The sequence below is a fragment of the Saccopteryx bilineata genome, chromosome 5, assembly GCF_036850765.1.
Source record: "Saccopteryx bilineata isolate mSacBil1 chromosome 5, mSacBil1_pri_phased_curated, whole genome shotgun sequence".
Lineage (NCBI taxonomy): Eukaryota > Metazoa > Chordata > Mammalia > Chiroptera > Emballonuridae > Saccopteryx > Saccopteryx bilineata.
Genome location: NC_089494.1, coordinates 159,477,942 through 159,498,165, shown reverse-complemented (window position 1 = coordinate 159,498,165; position 20,224 = coordinate 159,477,942). Strand labels below are relative to the sequence as shown.

Below are 20,224 nucleotides of genomic sequence, written 5' to 3'. Positions count from 1 at the left end.
CCATGGAGCCATCCCCAGCGCCCGGTCCATCTTTGCTCCAATGGAGCCTTGGCTGTGGGAGGGGAAGAGAGAGACAGAGAGGAAAGAGAGAGGGAGGGGTGGAGAAGCAGATGGACACTTCTCCTGTGTGCCCTGGCTGGGAATCGAACCTGGGACTTCTGCACGCCAGGCTGATGCTCTACCACTGAGCCAACTGGCCAGGGCCTTACACCTTCCTCGTGTTATGTTTTAAAAAATAAATAATTTTAAGAAAATTGTGCATTTTAAAATTATGCACAATTACAGCCTGGAAAACTTAAGGTGGCTCCTTGTAGTATCAATTTTAGGAGCTTTATTTGGTGCATTTAACGCAACTGGTAATTGCAAAATTCACTATGTAAGTGAAAAATATAGACTGTTACCTTGTTGGCCCTATGAAATTCTTCACTTGATATTTAGTATATATTCTACCTTCATTACTTCTGGCAAGATATCCTGCCTTAGCATTTAGTTACATTCTTTTCCTTTTCTTTCTTGTTCATTATGATTTAATTCTGAGGACCATATGAGGGTAGACTATATTAAAAATTACAAAAATTTGTGTAAGCAAAGCGTTTCCTGAAGTTGATGGCCAAATGTTAAAATGTTATTTTTTTCTGTCATTTATAATCGAGTTCATTTAACAAAGTTTGGTTAGATTTCAATAAAAATTATCTTCCAGAATAGTTATTTTTTTCCCCTGGGGTGGGGGTGGGGGTAAATTTACTATAATTAGTATGTATGGTGCAGAATTTTATGCAAATGAGGTGTGCCAGCAGTGTGGTAATTTAAACAAAAAGACAAATGCACAAACTTGCTGCTGCTTAGATCATTGCAGCTTCTAGGACCCAGTTTCTTTTACTGATTTAAAACAAAACAAAAATAATAATAAAAAAGTTGTGCCTGAAAAAAAAATTTCAGGAAGATTGAACTTATACCCAGCATATTTTCTGACCTTTGAGATTAGAATTCTATTGGGAAAAAAAGTAAAGAAACCCACAAAAATGTGGAACTTAAACAATATACTTCTAAAAATGATTGGATTAAAGAAGAAATAAAAGCAGAGATTAAAAGATATATACAGACAGCCTGACCATGTGGTGGTGCAGTGGATAGAGCATCAGACTGGTATGCAGAGAACTCAGATTCAAAACCCTGAGGTCGCTGGCTGAGCATGGGCTCATTCGGCTTAAGCGCAGGCTCACCAGCTTGGGTGTAGGGTTGCTGGCTTGAGCGTGAAATTATAGACATGACCTCATGGTCGCTGACTTGAGTCCAAAGGTTGTTGGCTTGAGCAAGGGTTCACTTGCTCTGCTGTAGGCCCTGGTCAAGGCACATATGAGAAAGCAATCAGTGAACATCTAAGGTGCCACAAGGAAGAATTGATGCTTCCCATCTGTTTCCCTTCTTGTCTGTCTGTACCTATCTGTCCCTCTCTCATCTCTCTCTCTCTCTCTCTCTCTCTCTCTCTCTCTCTCTCTCTGTCATACAAAAAAGGACATATACAGACAAATGAAAATGACAACATGACATCAAAATTTCTGGGATGCAGTAAAAGTAGTAATGAGAAGGAAGTTTATGTCATTCCAGGCTTATATCAAGAAACAAGAGCCTGACCTGTGGTGGCGCAGAGGATAAAGCGTCAACCTGGAAATGCTGAAGTCCCCAGTTCGAAACCCTGGGCTTGCCTGGTCAAGGCACATATGGGAGTTGATACTTCCAGCTCCTCCCCACCTTCTCTCTCTGTCTCTCTCTCCTCTCTCTCTCCCTCTCTGTCTCTCTCTCCCCCTTTCTCTCTCCTATCTAAAATGAATAAATAAAATTTAAAAAAAGAAACAAGAGGGTTCTCATGTAAACCATCTAAGTCACATCTTAAAGAACTAGAAAAAGAAGAACAAAGGCAACCCAAAATCAGCAGAAGAAAAGAAATAGTAAAATTAGAGCAGAACTAAATGCTGAAGAACAACAACAAAAAAAAACTGTAGAAAAAATTTATGCAACATAGAGCTGGTTCTTGGAAAAGATAAAAAAATTGACAAATCCCTGGCTAGATTCACTAAGGAAAACAAGAAAGGACTCATATAAATGAAACCCAAAATGAAAGAGGAGAAATTACCACAGATATCATAGATATACAAAGGATCATACTAGATTACTATGAAAGATTATATGACACCAAATTTAACAACCTAGAAAAAATGGATAAGTTCTTGGAACTAAACAATCTTCCTTGGCTGAGCCACAAAGGAGTGGAAAACCTAAATAACCCCAATGCAGGGAGGGAACAGAAACAACAATCAAAACCTTCCCCAAAAATAAAAGTCCAAGGCCAGATGGCTATACTAGTGAATTCTACCAAACGTTTAAACATTTTGTACCTATCCTTCTCAAAGTCTTCCAAAAAAGTAAAGAAGAAGCAATACTTCCTAATACATTTTATGAGGCCAATATAACCCTGATACGAAAACCTGGCTAGGACACCACACACACACACACACACACACACACACACACACACACACAAACTACAGACCAATATCTCTAATGAATACAGATGCAAAAATTCTAAACAAAATACTAACAAATCAAATACAGCAACAACACATTAAAAAATAATACATCACAATCAAGTGGTGTTCGTTCCAGGACCACAAGGATGGTTCAACATGTGTAAATTGATCAACATAATACCCCGTATCAACAAAACAAAGAACAAAAATCATAGAGTTCTATCAATAGATACAGAAAAGGCATTTGATAAGATACAACATCCTTTTATTTTTAAAGCACTCAATAGAAAGGGTATAGAAGAAAGGTATTTCAGCATAATAAAGGCTATATATCACAAACTGTCAACTAATATCATACTAAATGGTGAAAAAATGAAAGCTTTTCCTCTAAAATCAGGAACAAGACAAGGCTGCCCACTCCCTCCACTTTTATTCAACATGGTTCTGGAAGATTTATTCAGAGCTATTAGGCAAAAGAAAGAAATAAAAGACACCCCTATTGCTATAGAAGAAGTAAAGGTGTCACTTTTTGCAGATAATATAATCCTGTATATAGAAAACCCTAAAGGCTCCACCAAAAACCTATTGGAAACAATAAACCAACACAGTAAACTCACAGAATACAAAATCAATATACAAAAGTCTATTGCTTTCTTATATATCAATGATGAAACTTAGGAAAATGAACTCAAAAAGACAATTTCCTTTACAATTGCAACAACAAAAAATAAAATATCTAGGAATAAACTTAATAAAGGATGTGAAAACTACATAACAACTCTATATACTGAAAACTACAAAGCATTATTAAAAGAAATTGAAAAAGTCACAATGAAATGAAAAATATTTCATGTTCATGAACAAGAAGAATCAACATAGGTAATATGGCCATATAATCCAAAGCAATATACAAATTTAATGCAATCCTCATTAAAATCCCAATGTCATTTTCTAAAAAAATAGAACCAAAAATCACCAGGTTTGTATGGAACAATCAAAAACTAAATAGCCAAAGCAAACCTGAGAAGAAAGAATGAAGCTGGAAGTATCACACTATCTGACTTCAAATTATACTACAGAGCCACGATAATCAAAACAGAATGGTATTGGGAGAAAAACAGACATACAAACCAATGGAACAGAACCGAGAGCCCAGAAATAAAACCACGTATATATGGACAAATAATCTTTGACAAAATACACAACGGAGAAAAGAAACTTCTTCAATAAATGGTGCTGGAAATTGGAAAGCCACATGCACAAGAATAAAATTTTATTACAGTTTGTTCTCCTGAACAAAAATTAATTCAAAATGGATTAGAAGCTAAATATAAGATCTGAAACAACAAGAAGAAAACAGGTATGAAATTATGGACCTTTGCCATAGAGAATAATTTATGAATTTGACTCCAACAGCAAGGGAAGTAAAAGCAAAAATAAATAAATGGGACTATATCAAACCAAAAAGCTTCTTCACAGCAAAAGAAACTGACAACAAAATAAATAAGCGGCCAGCCCCATGACCTAATCACTGTGCAAAGTCCCTACCTCCTAAGCTCATCACCTTGGACATCAGATTTCAATATATATGAATTTTGGTGGACATAGACATTCAGTCCATTGCAGCATTTGGGATAGAAAAAGTTAAAAAAATATCCACATTGATTCACTTTAGAACTTGGGTTTATCAGGTCATGTGAATTTGAAAGATTAATGAGTAAGCACAACATGAATATGTATGTATAGTCATATGTTTATATGTATCTCTTGTGTAGTGAGTAGTAATCTGCTCATTCTTTAAACATCAAGTATCTGCAGCATGTCAGGCATTGTCTGACTACAGTAGAATAAAGGTTAATAAGATACAGTCCCCCATCTCAAAGCACTCACAGAAAGGTACTAACCTAGTTTTGCATATATTCCATATATTCAGATAGTTTATCTAATTCACAGAACACCAGATCCACTGTGAATTTTTGTATCAACTCTAAAAATTGTCTGGAGCATGTGTTCACTTTACATCTGTAGGAAGAGAGTGTTCTCTGTGATGAAAAACTTTGACTAGAATCCTCCCAGAAGGAAAAATCAGTCCCAAGTCTTTACACAAATTCCCAGGAGCTGGGTAATAGTGAAGGAAAAATCAGTCCCAAGTCTTCACACAAATTCCCAGGAGGGGGAAATGCGATGACAAGGGCTCACCTGCACCTGAAGAACAGAGACCCCAGGTCTCAAACACACAAAGACTCAGTTCTCTTTTCTTCCAAAGTCACTGTGAGAGAATGAAGCATGGACATTTCTAAAACTAGTTTGAGAATGAAAGCCCAAAGATATACATTTGTAGAATCTATCCGCAAGGCTTTTATAACTTCAAAAGGCTGCAAGGAAATAATATTGTTAGGAATATGGTATGAATGAAATAGAAGCATATGATTTAGATTACTATGAAAATAAACTCAGCTGGGGTGGTAGGGGGAAACAGCATCTGAGGCCATATGCCCTTGTGTGGGCCTTTGTGTGTGTAAGCCCACAAGCCTTGCAGAAATAGTTGAGAATCTCGGGGCCTCAGTAATATCTAGCTCCCTATAGACCCAGACTCATTGAGCTTGGCTGGATGTTCTAGAAGCTAGAGCTTTGAAATTGGATACACTTAAAGACACCTAAAGAAAGATGGACGAGGGGAGTAAGATGGAGATTTACTACTCAAAAAGCAAGGTTTATGAAGTACAGAATATCTTTTACAATGAATTATATGTTAAATCAAAGCTCCTGTCTTAGTCAGTTTGGGCTACTATAACAAATTCACCATAGACTGCGTGGCTTAAACAACAAACTTTTATTCCTTACAGATCTAGAGGCTGGGAAGTTCAAGATCAAGGTGTCCACAGATCCAGTGTCTGATGAGGACCTGCTTCCTGGTTTGCGATGACCATTTTTTCATTGTCTCCTCATGGTGAGGGGGGCAGAGACTATTGGACAGCATGGAACCAAACTGGAAGGACAGCTGTTTGTTGAATCTCTGGGGATAGTTTTGGGGGGTAATATTCCAGAATTAAGGACAATAGTGTCATGCTCCCCACACCCAGAAACTATGTCTACATGCCTGGCAGCTAGAAATCTGTACAGCCAACTTTGTGCAAGTGACTTGACCCTACACAGTAGGTACTGACCCAAAGGACAGACTAAATGACTTTCAAATTATCACCTACTCACTTGTGCCTTCTCCCATAAAGGGGTTCTCTCTTTTTTAAAATTATGTCTTTATTCATTTTAGAGTGGGGGGAGAAGCAGGAAGCATCAACTCCCATATGTGCCTTGACTTAGCAAGCACAGGGTTTCAAACCGGCGACCTCCGCATTCCAGGTCAATGCTTTATCCACTGCGCCACCACAGGTCAGGCTATAAAGGGGTTCTCTAAACTCTGGTCACTCTCTAATCATCAATAACAGATATGTGTTTTCCAGAAATAGCACAGTCATACTTTAGGCTTTGGTTACAGTGCCCTAACTATGTCTCTTAGATCTTAACTGTGACAGTGGGTTCCAACTGGGACTTCAACTGTCAGTAACTACATCTGTGCCATAGGGCTTTTAAAACTAAGGAAGACTATAGCCTGAGATGCAGCAGTCCAGAAACACCAGGGAATTAACACCTTTCAGTAGCAGCCCTCATCTGATAACTCTTGGGAGATGGCGTACACATACCCCTCAGCTCTCAAAGGGATCATGCTGAAGTGTGTATCTTACACACTTCCTAGAGTTTCCCTGTTGTATTAAGCCCCAGTTGTCCCCTGTGGTAGCTAACTTAATAACTGGTTTCCTTTCTTTGGATCACTTCCCCACTCTCTTCCTGACACTTCTGGGGGAGCCCACACTAAAATAGACACTCAAAGTTTCAGCTGAATCTCCATGCTTTAGCAGCCCACCTCACTCCTATTTTTAAGTGAGAAGCTCATAAAGTGATTTCAAGAAGTTTGAGGTAAATATAAAAGCCCTAAGCAGATGAAAGATGAAATACCCTCTAGGAAACTCTTAAATTCCAAACAAAAGTGCCCTGGCTGATTGGCTCAGTGGTAGAGCATAGGCCTGGCATGTGGATGTCCCAGGTTTGATTCCTGGTCAGGGCACACAGGAGAAGCACCAATCTGCTACTCTACCCAACCCCCTCTCTTCTCTCTCTCTCTCTCTCTCTTTTCCTTCTGCAGCCAATGGCTCAATTGGAGCAAGTTGGCCTCAGTTACTGTACGTGTCTCCATGGCCTCTGCCTCAGGCATTAAGAAGAGCTTAGTTGCTGAGCAATGGAGCAACACCCCAGATGGGCAGAGCATTGCTTCCAGTGGACTTGCCAGGTAGATCCCAGTCAGGGCTTATGGGGGAATCTGTCCCTCTGCCTCCCCTCCTCTCACTGAATTAAAAAAAAAATCCGAACAAAAGAAAGAAAACCATACTAAGCTTTTCAGTCATTGGCAACCTCTATCGTCAGTCATCATTGATGGTCACATTCTCTCTCTCTTTCATTCACTGCTGACCCACCCTCATATAGTTATGGAGCAAGAAAGTCTATTGAATAATCCAAGAGTAAAAGAAACTGAATTTCCAGGCAACACAACATTGGTAAGCTAGCTGATGGTCTCAGATCTAGACTCAAAGCCACAGCTTGGAATCCTTAAGATCAGTTTCACTTGCACTGTTCTCTTTAGCCGAAGATTTTCCATTGAGCAAATTTACTGCAATCCACCAAATTTGTTAAAGAACAGACAACAATTATCTTTCTCCTGTTTTGGTTATTTATTTCTTCAGAAGTGTGGTTTTCAGTGTATGCTGTATATGTGTGTGTTGTGTGTGTGCATGTATGTGTTTCTTTTCTTCTTCTTTTTTCTAATTGAGAGGAGGGGAGACAGAGAGACAAATCCCTGCACACGCCCTGACTGGGATCCACTCGGCAATCACCGTCTGGGGCCGATGCTCTGCCCATCTCGGGCTGTTCTTGCAACAGAGCCATTTTTAGTGCCTGAGGTGGAGGTTCCAGCCTCAGTGCCCTGACCAACGTGCTCGAATCAATTAAGCCATGGTGCGGGAGGGGAAGAGAGAAAGAGAAAGAAGAGGGGAAGGATGGAGAAGCAGATGGTTGCTTCTCCTGTGTGCCCTGACTAGGAATCAAACCTGGGACATCCACATGCCAGGCTGAGCTCTACCACTGAACCAACTGTCCAGGGCCTGTATGTATTTCTTTTTCATTGTCAGTGGTAGAAGTCATAACTTGAAAGTAAAATCAGCGAGGAATATAAAGACAAAACACACTAAATAAAAATGAAGGGGAAAGAAGAAGAGAACCGCGCAGGGTATCGATTCCAAGTGCACAGAAGCCCTGCTGGGCCAGCAGAGGTAATTTATGTGGGCTATTCATCACTGTGGGCCTCGAGAGATACATTCCTTCTCTTTGTCAAAAGCTTCGCCACCCTGATATATTCTTATAGACTAGAATATTGGGTTGGGAGGTCCTATTCCTCTTAATGCATGGTGATTTATTTGCAAAAGTGAATCGCAGACAAGCTTGCAGAAATGATGAGCTAATAAGGACACAGATGCTCTTAAAGTATTCAGTCATCATATAACACTACTTATACTCACTTCCAACTTTGTTTTGAACATGCTTCTTTTCAAGAGCATGTTCAAGAGAAAGTCCAAAATGTAAGTAATGGTACCCAAATATCAGCCGATTGATTCATTTATTAAGCACCTGCTGGATGCTAGGCGCTGAAAAAATAAGGCAGAGAGTATGCTTGCCCTTATAGAGTTCTCAGTCCAGTAGAAGGGGAGGAATTAAATCAATAATTTTACCCCCCTTTCAAATTTATTTCTCAGCATATATGCTCCTCTGTTTTTACCATATTATTCTCCTTTAATCCTGTTATATCTAAGGTGACCAGACATCAGGTTTCCCTGTGCTAGTTCCAGTTTACTCCTGCTGTCCCCATGTAATTATTATCAATGACACCTTTCACTCTCAAAAGTGCCTCAGTTTCTGTGGTAAATTGCATAATTACCTGACTGTAACCACCCTTTATATACCATCTCGATCATAGTATTGATTTTCTTGGCTTCTTTTCTTACAATAGCTAGCACTCAGCAGGTATTGACTACATTCTGAACACCCCATGAGCAACAGCAAGGAAATGGATCGCATCTATTTCTCCACTCTATGAACCAGTCTTCCCTGGAGGTGGAGAATTCGTCAATTTGTCAGGGAGGCAGTGCTGTCATGGGAAAATATTGATTAGGCCAGGAGTCTGAAGAGCTGTTTTCAGTGATAACTTTGTCATCTACTAGATGTCATCTCACTTCCTGGAGTCCTAATAAGTGGCCTTTTTTGCAAAGTGGCAAAAATAATACCAGATATTGCAGCATCCCCTGATCCAGTTAAGATGACACATAAAATTAACTATCACAGTCCCTTTAAAGAGTGTTTGGTCTCCTGATGGTTATAAATAAGACTTTGGCAAAGGCAACTGGTACTAAACCAATGCTGTCATCATTTGAGCCATTGACTCAAATAAATGGACTAGATTTGTTCAAGTACACACACTTAAACTTAGAGTCAGTATGCTCTTCTTCACTGAAAACATCACTAATTAATCTGTAATGAGATTTAAATGTTAAGATAAAAAAGAGAAGAAATGAAAATGTCCTGCCATACACAGGATCAAAAATCCATTGTATCATTAATTTATAAGCCTTGGGGGGTGGGGAGAGTGAGTTGAAGGTTAAGCTAATAGGTTTCCATGGTAATAAGTGGAGCACCACAGACACTAACATTGTCAGACCAAAGACATAGCCCAATTACACTTTTCTGACACAGGCATATCAACACAGAGAGGGAATTAGATGATCTACTGAATGATTGTAAAAGTGATTATTAAGAATTAGTAGGAAATGTACCTCAAATGTTAGAACCTGTCTTCATTGCTCAAGCTGAATGACAACTTGAGTCTACAGATTTAATACTGCCCTTGGCATTTTTTTTTACAGATCTGTGCTTTTAAATAGTTCATCTGGCCAATATCTTGGTAGTGAAATTCAGTGGATGCAGCTTTTCAAATCTCTCACAGAAAACAAATTAATATACCTCATCTCCCCTTTTGGCACACGGAAGCCCATCTGTACCAGTCTAGCCTGCCAAATCAGCTCAGACGTGAGCCAGTCAGTATTGGCTGCCGCACAGGCTGGTCTCCTGCAAGATGTCATCCACCTGCTGTTTTGAGCTTGTATTGCAAAATTGGGTTGTATTTCAGTGTTCAGTACTTCCGAAGTCCTGTGCATGCTGGTGGGAAAAATAAGTTGAATTCATCCCCCCAATATCTGATGGCCTTTCGTGATGGTCCAGATACACATCTGTTGGAATTATTTAGGGGTGACCTTGACTAGAAGCAGGGTGAAAGGTGGTTAAATGACCCCTCAGGATGTCTGTCTCTTTAGTAAAGGAAAAAAAGTCTTGAATTCCAAGTCCATTTGAGGGAAATCTATAATCAAAAGATTAGCAAGAAAATTTGGGGTAAAAGACAGAGTGCTATAAACTGATTCCAGGAAAAAATACCTACTTACAAGGGGATAAGACATTGGAATGCATTATTTAGGAAGACTGAGAAGACTCTTTTCCAAACAGTTTAAAGCAGAAGGGTGGCTAATGTTCTGCCAAGCTTCTCTGAAGCAGGACATGGACTGGAGTACTATTCATAGTGAACTTTGATGGATATGTGGTGATCCAGCTTTACTAGGATTCTAGCGTCTCTTTCCTGGGAAATGTAGTAATATTCACACTTAATTTTTGCATATTTATCTATAATTTCCCCCAACTGCTATTATAAATTATTATATTTTATTGTTATAGGACACTATGAGGAAAGTAAAGCATGATTATAGGTTAACTCTCATAAAATACTACAACAGGTTTTAGTTATGGCATCTGGAGTAGAAGCAATGAGGAGAGAGGGTAGACAGAAAAGACAGCAGTCCTTAAAAAAACTCCTTTTGGCCTGACCAGGTAGTGGCACAGTTGATAGAGCATTGACTTTGGACGCTGATGACGTCAGGTTCAAAACCCCAAGGTTGCTGGCTTGAGTATGGACTCACTAGCTTGTGTGCAGAGTCACCAGCTTGAGCATGGAATCCTAGACATGATCCATGGACACTGTCCTGAGCCCAAAGGTAAGTCGTTTGAGCAAGGGGTCACTGACTCAGCTGGATCCCCCCAGTCAAGGCATGTATAAGAAACAATCAATGAACAACTAAAGTGCCTCAACTACAAGTTGATGCTTCTCATCTCTCTGCCTTCCTGTCTATCTCTCTCTCTCTATCTCTCACTCTCTTGCTAAAAATAAAAAAATTAAAAAAAAATAATTGTCTTTTGCAAAGCATTATAGTAGACTATGATAATCAGCCTTAAAATGGACAAGCAAAAAGGGACCTGCAAGACCATCAAGTTTATTCCCTAGTTTTTAAATCAAGAAATGGGCCCATAGCCTGACCTATAGTGGCACAGTGGATAGAGTGTTGACCTGGAATGCTGAGGTTGCTGGTTTGAAATAAAGGGCTTGCCTGGTCAATGCACATACGAGGAGCAACTACTACGAGTTGATGCTTCCTGCTCTTCCCCCACCCTTCTATCTCTCTCTCTCTCTATCTCTAAAATCAATAAATAAAATCTTTAAAAGAAAGAACAAAAGAAAAAAAGAGAAAGAGAGAGAAAAAGAAAGAAAGAAAGAAAGAAAGAAAGAAAGAAAGAAAGAAAAAAAGAAAGAAAGAAAGAAAAAGAAAGAAAGAAAAAGGCTCATAAAAGGGAAGTGATCAAGCCAAGTTATCATATCAAGAGAGAGGCAAACTGAATAAAAACATTGGTTGCATAACTCTCGGCCCTATGTCCTTTCTGTTTGTCCATGCAGTCTCCTTATAATTCTCACTTCTTTTAGTTTTATACCTTATCCATACCAAAAACCTGAGTTTAAAATTGATTGTAGGCCCGGCATATGGACATCTCAGGTTTGATTCCTGGTCAGGACACACAGGAAAAGCAACCATCTGCTTCTCTCTCCCTCCCTCTCCTTCTTTTCTCTCTCTTTCATACTGCCCTCCCCCACACCAGCCAGTGGCTCAATTGGTTAAAGTATGGCCCCGGAGGTGAGTATAGCTCTGTTGGAGTGCATCAGCTTTGGGTGCTAAAAATAGCTTGGTACTCAAGCATTGACCCCAGATGCTGGTGGATCCCGATTGGGTTGCATGCAGTGGTCTGTCTCACTATCTCCCCTCTTCTCACCTAAAAAAATAAATAAAATGAAATAAAGTGGATTATAAATAATTTTAAAATAGTTTTATTAATTGCTTATGAAAAACACTGTAAGCACCACTTTAACTTTTTATTTTATTTTATTTTATTTTATTTTATTTTATATTTTCTTCTTTTCCAAGTGAGAGGAGGGGAGATAGAAAGACTCCTGCGGCCCTGGCCGGTTGGCTCAGCGGTAGAGCATCGGCCTGGCATGCGGGGGACCTGGGTTCGATTCCTGGCCAGGGCACATAGGAGAAGTGCCCATTTGCTTCTCCACAACCCCCCCCCCCTCCTTCCTCTCTCTTCCCCTCCCGCAGCCAAGGCTCCATTGGAGCAAAGATGGCTCGGGCACTGGGGATGGCTCCTTGGCCTCTGTCCCAGGCGCTAAAGTGGCTCTGGTCACGGCAGAGCAAAGCCCCGGAGGGGCAGAGCATCGCCCCCTGGTGGGCAGAGCGTCGCATCTGGTGAGCGTGCCAGTGGATCCCGGCCGGGCGCATGTGGGAGTCTGTCTGTCTCTCCCCGTTTCCAGCTTCAAAAAAAAAAAAAAAAGAAAGAAAAGAAAAGAAAAGAAAAAAAGAAAGACTCCTGCACATGCCCTGACTGGGATCCACCGGACAACCCTTGTCTGGGGCCCGTGCTCTGCCCACCTGGGGCCATGCTGGTAACCGAGTTATTTTTAGGCAGAGGCTCTATGGAGCCATCCTCAGTGCCCGGAGAGATGTGCTCTAACCAATTAAGCCATGGCTGTGGGAGAGGATGAGAAAAAGAGAGAGAGAAGGGGGGGGGGGTAGGGGGAAGGTGGAGAAGCAAATAATTGCTTCTCCTGTGTGCCCTGACCAGAAATTGAACCCAGAACATCCACATGCCAGCCAATGTTCTACCACTGAGCCAACTGGCCAGGGCCATCACTTTAACTTTTAAGTACTAGCTTTAAAGAGCAAACAAGTAGAAAATAAATAGCAACTGATAGTAAGAATGTTAGTAAAATCTTTGTATAAGTATATCACAACTTATTTATCCATTGATAAGCATTTAGATCACCTACATTTGGGTTATTCTAAATAAAGCTGCTAGGAACACTCTCATGCATGTCTTTTGGTGGCTATTCTGTTGGGTATATTCTTAGAAGTGAAATTAATGAACTATTGAATCATGGGAGGTCCTTGACATTTCCCTTCAAAACTTCTCTTTCTTGAACTTCCCATATGTGTAAATGGCACCACAACCCATTTAATTTTCTAGCTCTAAATCTGTGTTATCTCACCTTCTATGCCACCACCATTCACTCATCTGTGAGTCCTTTTGACTTCAAGATGTAATCTGGCCTGACCAGGCGGTGACGCAGTGGATAGAGCATTGGACTGGGATGCCGAAGACCCAGGTTCGAGACCCCAAGGGCGCCAGCTTGAGCGAAGGCTCATCTGGTTTGAGCAAAAGCTCACCAGCTTGGACCCAAGGTCACTGGCTCGAGCAAGGGGTTATTCGGTCTGCTGAAGGCCCGCAGTCAAGGCACATATGAGAAAGCAATCAATGAACAACTAAGGTGTCACTGCGCAACGAAAAACTAATGATTGATGCTTCTCATCTCTCCTTTCCTTTCTATCCCTGTCTATCCCTTTCTTTGACTCTCTCTGTGGAAAAAAAAAAAAGATGTAATCTGAATTTGTCTACCTCTAACATTCCTACTAACCTCCTCTTTATGTCACCATCACCCTATTTCAGTGCTACTGAAATGACCTCCCAAATGTCTCCTTGCTTCCACTTTTGACCTCCTCAATTCCTCTCTCCATAGCAGTCAAAGTTTTAGTACTGTAAATCAAATATATCATTTATTTGCTTGCTTAAAATCTTCCTTCAAATTTCTAATGAAATCCAAACTCCTTTCCTGGCTTACAAAGTCCTGTTTTTCATCTGGCTTCTACCTGCCTCTGAAACTTTATCTCTGATACATGGTGCTCCCGCTACCTCTGGACTTCCTTCTTGAGTACACCAAGCTCGTTCCCAGGGCACTGGCATGAGTTACTCGCTTCAGCTGAGAAAGCTATTCCTCTGATCTTGGCGTGACTAGCTCCTTCTACTCTCTCAGATCTCAACGCAAAATTCACCATATTGGGTTCTTCCCTGAACACCTGATCTTATATAGCCATTTTGGTCACTGGCTTTCACAACAATGTAGTTTAATTCTCTGCAGGGAAATTATGACTACCTGATATTTTTATTTATTCCTTTCTTTATCGTGTGTTTCCACACAAGAACATATGCTCACAAGGACAGGGAGCACTGCCCATTGACCCCCACACCCAGGCTTATTCTGAGCCTGGTATACAGGATAAATGTATGACTTCAGTGACAGCAGGGGTCCAAATGCAACATCCCCCAGAATTCCTCTGAAGCTCACTTGTAGAACCGGAGAGAGCAGATTCAAGTTATAAGTCTGACAGGTGGATGCAGACTTTGTACAGGAAGTGATGATGTTATTGAGGACATTGGCAAGAGGACGCTGGAAGTGATACAGGTCAGAATCCCCACTGGGTAGCAAAGGGAAGAAGCTATGTGGGGAGAAAATGTGGTTGGGGTGGGGCTGGAGGTTTTGGCACAGTAGAAGAACATTTATATCCAGACTATGTTGAAAACCTATTCAGAAATGGGGGAAAAAATAACTGAGGAAGTGCTCAGACTTAACAGTTGCCCTGCCAATGGTTCAGCAGTGTGACTGAGTTTTCCTTTATAAACTTAATTTATGTAGCACAGTGCTTGGCACTAATTAGTAAATGTTTGTTGAATGAATGAATGGATTAATTAATGCAAGGATAAATAAAACAAGATAAATAAATAATAAAATAATTAAATGAATTAATGATAGAATTTAAAACTCATTCAACCATGTTAATTCTGGAAGTGAAAAGAAATCATATCTTTATGTAAATTTGTAAACCTATTTTCAGCAGGGTCTCTGAGGATACGGTTAGTTCTCCCTCCCAACCCCAGCCTCCCGTTTAAGGGATAAGCCAAACTGTTTGGGATAACTTTCTTATAGACACAATTAAGATTCTGTCCTCATGTATATTCTTAAGTTCCAATTGCACTAAATTGAACAATACTTAACTTAAGCATAGTAAGTTTGCTACAAAAAAAAACAAACAAAACATTATGACTCAATTCTCCTGCACTGTCTGTATAAATCAATGCTATATTTTTAAAAGTTCAAGATACACTAAAAACCTTTACTAAGTACAAACATCATAATATCATAAATCATTAACTGGTCATTGCTAAAAATTTATTTTAACTCCAGCCAAAGGTAACTATTACTGGGATTTGTTTCCATGCACAAGCATGCAGTGTTATTTCAGGATGGTCAATGCTGTAATTTTGAAAGGGTCATCTAAAAATAGACCTTAATGAATGCAATGGGAAAAACTGCCAGTAGAATAGAGTGGATGTTGTGGCCTGAAGCTGCAGAAGAACCCACTGGGGCCTTGAAAATGTCATTTCCCAGCAGTCAGACCGGAAGGTAGCACCAGGTGGCCTTGTTAGTAGCCTGGGGAAGGATCTCACTGCCTGAGGAAGAGTGAGGAGTGTGAAGTCCTGTGAACCCACAGAAGGACAAAAATAAGGGAAGGAGTAATGAAGGAGGCAAAAAAAGGCAATGAGCCCAGAGAAATTCCCAGAGCATGATGGAGCCAGAGACCTCATCAGGGTGCTGAGCAAAAGCAGAGAGACTCTGTTCATCTCTGCTTTATAGTAGGCCCTTTTGTTTTGCTCATATGATTTCCCTCTTATTCATACATCACAGTGTCGGGATGATATTGAGAGAAAAGGGAAGTAGGAGAGCGAGAAGAATGAAGAAAAGTGCTTCTTTTATCAGAAAAAAAGCATTTTACTTTCACTAGGAAATAGTCTAAGATAAATTTATCTTCCCTAATGGTCTTAAAATGCTCCCCAGGCCAATAGGCCAGTCTATCCCCATGGGGCACTGCTCTCTCCAACTAGCTCGTTGGCTTTATTTAGACCAGAGTCAGCTCAGTTTATCTTTTTTCTCTATCTGAAAATGTGATTGACCCCACCGACTGATGGTGATGTCGTAAGCATGCTGAATATCTTGGAATGAAACCTGTTATTGGACAAAAAGCTTTATCTCTACTTATTCAATTCCCATGACACTGAGCAGCAGGTAGTGTCACCATTGTGGAACATTTACCATATGCCAGCTTTGTGAGAAACAAGTTACTTACAAGCCCTCACTGGCATTTAACAATATTCATACATACAAATGTACACCAGGGAGGAAGATTTCTCCATTATACAGCTAAGGAAGCTGAAACATAGGAAATGTAAGTAACTTATTACAAAAGTAATAAATGACTGAATTTGGACCTGAATCCACATCTGACTCCAGAGCCCAGGTTGTTTAAAAATAGTCCTTAATTAGATAAGGTAAAGCAATTAGAATTGTTGGGAGTGGAAGTTAGGGAAAAGACAAAGTGGATTTCAAAGTAGAGTTGGCTTTATCCACACCACCCTTGAGTCCATGCATTTGTACAAATAAGTGGTGAAAGCGATGGTCATCTTGGGTTCCAGGCCAAGCTCTGTCTTCCAGTGGCAATCATGCCCCTTAATCTCTTTAGGTCTCTTTAAATGTTATCTGTTAAATGAGATGTATCTCAGGGCCCTTTCAGTCCCAAAATATTCCCAAGAGATTCCCCGTGGTAGCCTATTTCTGGGTAGCCTGAAGCATGTCACACACCATCTGAAAAAGGAGGTTAAGAAGTAATTACAAAATTAGGCCAGCAGCACCTGGAAGACTGCCTGTTGGACTAGTGATTGCAAGATATCCAGATATTAAAAGTAGCAAACAATTTGGGTTGAATGGGTTGGTATACTAAATTTTAGTTGATTTTGTTGTCATACTAACTGCTATCTGTTCTGAATATTATTGCTGTGTAACAAGTAACCCCAAAACTAGTGGTTTAAAGCAACTACTTGATTTTGTTCACAGTTTTGTGGGTCAGAAATTTGGAAATAACTTGGCTGGGCTGTTTAACTCTGATTCACGTATATCAGCTAAGAGGGCTGGTACTGGAGGATACCTTCCTCCTCTGCATGTCTGGAGACTCTCCGTGTGGCTTCTCACCACCTGGCCTCCTCCTGTGGCTTAGACTTCTCCCGGGATTGTGGCCTTAGAGTATTCATACTTTTAACATGACAGGTGGCTGTTAAAAACCCAGATGAAAGCTGCCAGTTCTCTTAGAGGATATGCCCAGAGTGGAATAGTGTCACTTCCACCATACCTTATTAGTAAAAGCAATCACAGAGCAGCTCAGATTCAAAGGGAAGAGAAAGAGGCTCCACTTCTTAATGACAGGTGTGTCAACCCACTATGGTGTTCAACCTCAGGATCTGACCAGAAAGGACCCAAGAAATAGTTGGATTTGAAGAAAGTGAGTGATCCAGGACATAGAACTACAGCCACCCACCATGAAAGACAGGCTCTGTAGGCAGACCCAGTAATGGATTTGCCTGCCCAACATCCAGGACTCATCCAGCTCTCATCTGGCAACAGCACCTTGGAGAACCTGACCTCCTTGGTTCAGTTCATGAAGTTCAGGTAGCAAATAGATTTTACCCCTGGGGCATGTGACTTGGGCCTGACCAATCATCATCAATGCCTAGAACAATGCCTGGCATATAGTAGGTGCTCACTATGAATAAATGAAAGAAAAAGAATTCATTCTTCAGGTTGCAAGGATTGTTTCAAGGATGGACATACAGTTCAAGTTCTAGGACTTCTAGATTGACTAGGAAAGAGGTTTTCCTCTTATGCTACACTTGGAGTTGTGGGCATGTAATCCTAGAGCCATTAAGAGAAATCACAAAGTAAATCCCTGAAAGATAACAGAGCTGACCCAGGGGAAAGGAAATCTAAGAGATGAAAGAAAAGATCAAGACAGTCTTGATGACATCATTTGACATCCAGCTATGCCTAAAGTTAGTCTGTCTCTTGGACTATTCAGCTAAATGGCTAAAATCCAAAACAGACACCATCAAATATGACTAGGATGTGGGACAACAAGAACTCATTCATTACCAGTGGGAACATAGAATGGTACAGACAATTTGGGGGGACAGTTTGGTAGCTTTCTACAAAGCTAACCATTGTCTTACCATTCTATGCAGCAGTCATGCTCTTAGGTGTTTACCCAAATGAATTAAAAACTTATATTCACATAAAAACCTTCACATTAATATCTATGGCAGCTTTATTTATGATTGCCCCAAATTGGAAATAACCAAAATTTGCTTTAATAGGCAAATAGATAGACTGTAGTACACCCACACAGTGGTATATCATTCAGGTATAAAAATAAATTAATGACCAAGGCATGAAAAGACATGGAAAAGCCTAACCAGTGGCGGTGCAGTGAATAGTTCCAGGTTCAAATGCGGGCTCATCCAGCTTGAGTGCAAGCTCACTAGCTTGAGCAACAGGGTCACCAGCTTGAGTGTGAGATTATTGACATGATCACATGGTAGCTAGCTTAAGCCCAAAGGTTACTGACTTGAGCCCAAGGCTGCTGACTTGAGCAAGAGGTCACTGGTTCAGCTGGTGCCCCCTGGTCAAGTCATGTATGAGAAGCAGTCAATGAACAACAAAAGCGAGCAACTCTGAGTTGATGTTTCTGATCTCTCACTCTTTTCTCTCTTTCTCTATCACACAAAAGAAAGAAAGGAAGTAAGGAAGGAAAGAGGAAGAAAGGAAAGGAAGGAGGGGGGGAGAGAGGGAATAAGACATTGAAGGAACTTAAATGGATATTACTAAGTAAAAGAAACCAATATTGAAAAGCTGAAAGCTACACACTATGATTCCAAATATATGACTTTCTGGAAAAGGCAAAACTCAAGAGGGGTTCAAATGGAAGGAGGCACAGAAGGAGGAGTGAATAGGTGGAGTGCAGGGGATTTTTAGGGCAGTGAAACTATTCTGTACAATACTATATTAGTGGATACATGTCATCATACAATTTTCAAAACCCATAGAATGTACAACACAAAGAGCGAACCCTAATGCAAACTATGGATTTAGTTAATAATATATCAGTATTGCTTATCAATCATTACAAATGTACCACACTAATGCAGTATGTTAAAAATAGGGAAAACTGTGTGCAGAGGAGGTAAGTAGGGGGAGAACGGGAAAAAGGGTATGTGGAGAGTCTGTGTTTTCTGTAAACCTAAAATTGCTCTAAAAAATAGTCTGTTTTGTAAAAAAGAAACAAAAAACACAGAAAATCTATTGTTGGATGGATAAAATGTATTATGCTCACTTTGTTAAAATGGCGCTGCCCATTTAATGTGGAGGCCATTGCCCAGGTGATATTAATGTGTATTGGGGGCGGGCTGTGGATAGGCAGGATTCTTGTAGTCTGGGGCTTAGTTTTAGGACTAAGCCTTTCCCACCCTTTTTGATGTGGGGTGGTACAATCCAATCATGCCTCAGAGAAGTGACTTTGTATTAGAGACTTCCCTGTTTTGTATATTGGATTAAAGGTTATGAATCTACACTATAAAGTGGGGGCAGAATGGGAGCTTGTTCTCTCGGTTCCTGGGATTAGCATTAGAGAGCAGAGCAGAGAAAGGCCACGTGGAGGAGGCCAGGAGAAGCAGCCAAGATGGCGGAGTGTTGAGTGAGAGGCCAGTTTGTGCAGTTTGTGCAGGGAGAAGGAAGGAGATGGGGAACAGAGGTGAATAAGTCTGGTGAGCTAGAAACCTTTGATTCTAGGAAACTCGGATAAGTCAGTAGCTTTGTGAGCACTGAATGTGAGTGGGTTTTGGAGCCCAGTGTGTGTTTTTTACTTGCCTGCTGGGTGCAAGCTAGGATTAAAAATGATGGCCCATCAGTTTGTGGCTCCATTGTTTCTTTTTTTTTATTTATTTTTATTTTTTTTATTTTCATGCTCTTTAATAATAATTACATGATAGTAATAATAATAATATTAATATTAATGATAATAATTTTTTTAAATAAATTTTTCTTAATGGTAATGGGATGACATTAATAAATCAAGGTACATATATTCAAAGAAAACATGTCTAGGTTATTTTGTCATTAAATTATGTTGCATACCCCTCGCCCAAAGTCAGATTGTCCTCCGCCACCCTCTATCTAGTTCTCTGTGCCCCTCCCCCTCCCCCTAACTCTCTCCCTCCCTCCCTCCCATGTCCTCCCTCCCCCCACCCCTGGTAACCACCACACTCTTGTCCATGTCTCTTAGTCTCATTTTTATGTTCCACCAATGTATGGAATCATGTAGTTCTTGTTTTTTTCTGATTTACTTATTTCACTCCATATAATGTTATCAAGATCCCACCATTTTGCT

At 40.3% G+C, this 20,224-nt stretch overlaps 1 protein-coding gene across 1 annotated transcript in view; it reads right to left on the bottom strand.

Annotated features, from left to right (window-relative positions):
* The window catches only part of FAM107B (family with sequence similarity 107 member B), a 281,121-nt gene that overhangs the window by 217,845 nt on the left and 43,052 nt on the right, over window positions 1-20,224 (bottom strand). The gene's annotated exons all lie outside the window — the stretch shown is intronic.